This window comes from Anomalospiza imberbis, chromosome 4 (assembly GCF_031753505.1).
Source record: "Anomalospiza imberbis isolate Cuckoo-Finch-1a 21T00152 chromosome 4, ASM3175350v1, whole genome shotgun sequence".
Taxonomy (NCBI): domain Eukaryota; kingdom Metazoa; phylum Chordata; class Aves; order Passeriformes; family Viduidae; genus Anomalospiza; species Anomalospiza imberbis.
Window position 1 is genome coordinate 9,718,562 of NC_089684.1, and position 5,627 is coordinate 9,724,188.

Genomic DNA, 5,627 nt, shown 5'->3' on the forward strand with positions numbered 1-5,627 from the left:
CTCGCGTCAGTCTTACATAGCACAAATCAAGCAAGTTTCAGTGAAAGGACTCCATAATATATTGCTATGAAAAATAATACATTGGATCCTCAAGAATAAAGCTGTGACTGATGAAGCATTCACTTATACGGTGATAAGCATAAATTGTTATATAAAAATGAAGCTGCCTTTAAACAAGTAAATGATCCAATCCATTTTAAACACAAGTCCTTAAAAGGGGAAGGTCTTAGATGTAAACCCAATCCCTATTCTGCTGACCTACACATCTTTGAACACATTAACTTTCTGAGAAGGCACTGACACAATTTTCTTACTGTTTATGTCTCTAAAACACAGTCAGTTTGGAAGGTCATCACCAAAATCCACTCTCCTGACATGAGTAGTTTTTGTCTTAGGCTCCTTGTCGGATTTGTTTTGACAGATAACCACAGAGTGAAATGACCAAATATCAAGTTTATTCTTGATATGAAAACTTACACAACAAATGCAGTAATTTCAAAAAAATAAAATTATTCCTGACAATAGCTGCATGGAGGCAGTGTAGTCACAAGGTCTTTCCTGAGCAAAACCAATACACTGGTCCTCAATTTTACAAGCTTGTTTGGCAGGTTTTACCAGCTGGGAAAAGCTCCTCTTGATGCTTTCTCCTAGAGCACAGCTTTTGCTCTCTGAGCGTCATTGCCCAGGCTTTCCTCAATGCTCACTATGCAGAAGAAGGAGCCACTGTTTTCGATCACAGCAGCATGAGAACAACATTCAGTTTCTGCAGTACCAACCAGTAATCTGTTTCAGTGGAACTCCTAATTTACACCAGCACGGAATATGTCCTTTTCTTGTAAGTCTGGAACCTTGATTATCTTTCTCCTACCTTGATATGCAGCTATTCTTCCTGCAATACTGGGATGTTCAAATCTGTTGCACCCTTCATTTTGTGGTTTCCTTGTTCACGCATGCCCTTTTGCAAGAAAAAGAGTCAGTGTCAGAAAGAGAGCACAAACTCCATGCTGTGCAGAGCTCTTATTATCAAAAGATCAGTTAAAAAAAAAAAAAAAAAAAAAAAAACAGAACAAAACAACACAGTGCATTTGCAAGGACCTATCCCTAGATACAAAATATGTTTCCAATTAAGATTAGAAATGACTGCAAGATAAAGAATACTTTGCTTACTAGAAAATCTGGTAAACTCATGTCTTTTACAGATATATCTATTGCATTATATTTTAAAGTGGCCAGGTTTCATGTTTTCAGCCACGTATTCTTGAAATTGTCTCTCTGACTTTAAGCATAATATTTTATGGTTTTTATAAATCTTCACTTGCTTGGACACTTTTTTCTTTCTCTTTTCCAAAATTTCTCTTGCTGGTATTAAAACACACAATGTAACATAACTTGCTAACAATACCTTCTACTTTTCCACTGTGATTTCCTGACTTGTCAGAATCTTTCTAGATACGGTTTCCCTTAGGCTTATAGAAAAAAAAATTGTAACTACTCCAAAATTGACAGGGTTTATATGTATATATTTATGCCTTGTATATATCCTAGGCTCCTGGTCTGCTCGCTTGCCAGCATGATTGATTGACTGTGTCCTGAAAGTTGTTTATGAAAACCGGCAGGCCCCGTATTCGTAGAGATGTGCAAACGCCCGAAGAAAACCCAGAGCCCGGCAATCTCACTGTGGGCTCTATTCCTGCAGCCGCAGATAGTACTGTTACGGTGGTGCCTACAACTAGTGCTGCCGGCGAGCTGCCCTTCTCCCTTCTCCCTTCTCCCTTCTCCCGCCCTCGGGCTGCAGCCGAGCCCCCGCAGCCGGAGGGATTTGCCCGGTCGCCGGCCGCGGATGGCGGCAAAGCGGAGCGGCCCTGGGGGATTGCCAGGGCGACCCGGGAAAATTAATCAGCTTGTCCTTGCTTAGGCTCCGAGAAGGCGGGGGGATGACGAAGGGGGGGAGTGAGACGGGTTTTGTTTTTTCTTCTCCTGTTTTAGGAGGGTCCCCTGTTCCCCCAGAGTGACAACCGGGTCACTCCACAGCCGCGTCACCTGGAGCAAAAATAAAATGATGAAAAGTAAATCGCCCGCGGATTGAGAAGCTTTCGTGCAATGCTTTATTTGTGTTAGAGCCCCGCCCGTCTCCACCTGCCAGGCCCAGGGCCGGGAGGATCCCGGCCCTACCCCCCCATCCGGGGGTCTTTTCCATGTGGATCCCATTATCATCATTTGCTCCTAGTATAAAGGGGATTAAGGCGATTAGAATGAAAATAATTAAATGATTTTTCAATTTACTCCTTCATGCAAGGGAAAGAGAGAGAGAGAGAGAAGGGAATGTACCTGGAGAAACAGCGATAGGGGCTGTGATTCCCTTTTGAAAGGGATGACTTTTAAAGGAACGGAAAGAAAGGGGGGAGCCCTTGCAACTCACAAGTGTTTTCCAAACACCAGATTAATGCTGGCCAGACCTTTGTCGTAACGTGGCCCTACTGTTTTCAAATAGGTTTCCCAACCTGTAATTGTTACGCTCTAGCACTGAATAATGAAATCAAAATAAAACCAAAAAATTCTCGGACGCTTTGGGGTTTTGTTATTTTGGAGGTGGGAAGGTGAAAAAATCTCTTGGGGATGAAGCAGTTTATTTCTTTGTTTTGTTGTTGTTGTTGGCTTTTGTTTGTTTTTTTTTTCCTGTTACAAGCAAAATTCCTCTATTTCATCATTTGGAACACAGCCATATTCCTGATGTAAGTATTTAAACATTTAAAAACAATAGACAGCTCTTAATCTGATAAAGGGATAATAGTTCTGTCAGCTTCTCTTCTTTTTCAGTGAAAGTGCTCTAACAAAACTGCTTATATCCATATGTACATAGTCATGCTTTGTGTTCATTTAGGTATCTTTATAAATCCGTACCTCAGTATTTACTGTTTTCGTTTGCACGGATAAAATTTAGATATTAAATCCGTGTCCGAGAAAAGGCAAAAATGCAAAGGTTAATTAGTTACAAGTGCCTTTGCTTTCTTCTCTTCCTCTTCCCCCCTCTCCTCCCCCAAAGTAACCTTAAAATTCCAGAGCATATTAAAATGCAGTTGTCCACCTGGGGAAATTCGCGTGAGATATTTTCAAAGACAAAAGGAGATCTTCCCAAGGACAGTGCAAGTTGCTCTGATGGTCACGCCATGTGATTTTGCCAGCTGTGCCTCGGTGCTTGCCAGCCCTGCCGCGGGGGTGGGTGGCCGGGAGGCAGGACAGGGCTGCCGGCAGCGCTGCCTCGCCACGAAACTCCCCTCTGCCTTTGCCCGGAGAGGTAAAGTCACTGCAACCAGTCTATTAACTTCAGATGGGCAGAGAGGGTGACATAACACATCCCTTTACAGCTTACAAGGAACTAAACTAAAATTTAAGCCTCCTGAAAGGACCGCTGCTAATGGAGGAGGAAGGCGAGCCGGAGATATGCAGAAAATGCGAAGTTTACAGCCCTAATGCCTCTGGTACCTGAAGGCACAGCACAGGAGTGGGTAATCCCTTTTACTAATTACTTGACAACAAGCATATATTAAAAAAAAAAAATCTTGTAGGAAGGACTTCAGGATATGCAGGAGAGAATAACATTCCTGTGCTCCCTGCATACCCGAAAATCCTAACTTAAATATGCTCATAAGACGCTCTGCTCTCACCGGCTTTAAACACGTCTGCCCACAGGCAACGCTGCGGTTTGCTTTTAAAGGTTCTTCTACGTCTGGAAAATTGCCCTGAGGGGTGCTGTTATTTTTAAAATAGTCGATCTTTTAAGGTGAAATTTAAGTATAGACGTTTCTTTGAATCAACGAGGAGGAGAAATCCCGCTTGTTGTCAGAAGTTAATTTTCAGCTATTAGAGAAGTTTGTAACTTCAAATATTTTTCTTTCCTCTATAAATGTTATTGGCCTGCTTTCATAGTTACTAAAAAATTTATCCGGGAGATCGAAGGCTGAAACCCGGCATTCATTTGGCACTAACTCCTTTACTAAATACTTGTTCCTACCGCGTAGCGCCCTTTGCCCGCTAGGTCTCGCCGCCAGCCCGGCAGTGTAATTCCTACCCGCCGAAGCGGTCATTAATGCCAAACCTGCTGGCTCTTCTCAGTTACCAATAAAACCTTTACTGCGACTCGCCTCGAAGCGTCTTTAGAGAGCGCGCTTGCAGGCGCCCGGTGCCTGAGCGCTGTTCTGCCTAATGCCTCCCTTCCTGATCGCATTACCGGCCTCTCCCCCGGTACTTTTTATGGGCAATAAAAGCTCCCGCAGGCCCCGGGCTCTCCTCCGGTCAGGACGCAGAGCAGGTGACCGAACTCGCGGTTTTTCTTTTTCTCCACCTCAATACCTCGACTTTCCTCCCCTTCATTTCTTCATGAAGTCACGCACGGAGCTTCGGAGGGGACGCGGAGTGCCCGCGGTGGCCGGCAGCAGAGGGACGGCGTGGCCAGGCAGAGCGGGGCACAAGGAGGACAGGAGGCGGAGGCGAGCAGCGCCGCGCAGTCCGCGTCCCCGCGCTGTTCCCCCGCCGGCGCGGCCCGGCCCCGCGGGGACAGGGCGGCGGCGCTCCCCGGGATGCCAATGGCTGCCTCCCCATGGCAGGTCCGTGCCGTTCAGAAAACGACGAGGAGGGAAAAAGAGAGAGAATTTTAATATACATATTTTTTTTAATCACAAACGCACGCAGAAAAACTCCCACAACAAACTACCAGTCCAAACAAAAAATTCCAAACAACAACAACACAGCCCCAGCAGAAACCAATTCTCATTTACCTGTCGTGGCCGTGAAGGTTTCTATGGTCCTCCCTTCTGGCGGAATGGGGTCGGCTCGGAGATGCCCGTCTCGTCCGCTCCGTGCGTCCCCTAGAACGACACAAAGCGCGCGTACCCCGCGGCGGCCCCGCACACGCTCCCGGGCTGGGGCTCGGCCGGGCCCCCCGCCCCCGCCATATAAGGCGCTCCGGGAAAGCCCCGCAGGACCCGCCGGTGCCAAGTGCTGTCCCCGACACTTCGGGTCACCCAACCCCGCCTCAGCTCCTTAAACACGGGGAAACCCTCCTTCTCCAGCCCTGGTGGGTTTGGTGTGTTTGCTGTTGTTGGGGTTTTTTTGTTGGTGGCTTTTCCTCCTAAGGGTATGTACTGAGGCTGAGCTCCGCCAGCCCCTCCCAGGCAGCTGGGGCTCTGGGGCACCCCCAGAGCCGCGGGAGCCCCTGCGCTGCCGAGGCGAGGGCCAGGCGCTTGGCCGGAGCGGCAGGGTGGCCGAGTCGCGTCTGTCTGCTGGGTGTAGGAGTCAGGCTCGATGGAATCCTCCCTTACACGGACATTTGATTTAAATCTGCCTCGGGGAAAAAAAAAAAAAAAAAAAAAAAAAAAAAAAAAAAAAAAAAACAACTTAATAGGGAGGAGGGGGGGAAATCAAAAGAACACCCAATCCCAAAGCTGACAGGAGCTACAGACACCAAATACATGTAGGAATGGGAGAAAGAGTAAAAGTAAATAAATCTCGGTTACCTAATTGAAAGGCAGCAGCGAGCCCTTTGTGTACACAGGGCTTCAGGGAGAGGAAAGCCAGAGCACGGGGAAAGCGGGGGGAGCTCAGGGGCTCCCCTTGGTCCTGCCCGCGGG

General features: G+C 47.0%; 1 long non-coding RNA gene across 1 annotated transcript; it reads right to left on the reverse strand.

Moving 5' to 3' along the window:
* Positions 1-433: 433 nt before the first annotated feature.
* LOC137472199 (uncharacterized) lies at positions 434-4,345 on the reverse strand. The gene is made up of 2 exons (XR_010998061.1): positions 4,013-4,345; positions 434-955 (listed from the first exon to the last, which is right to left on the reverse strand). It is a non-coding gene; the product is annotated as an uncharacterized lncRNA (long non-coding RNA).
* Between the last annotated feature and the right edge of the window lie 1,282 nt (positions 4,346-5,627).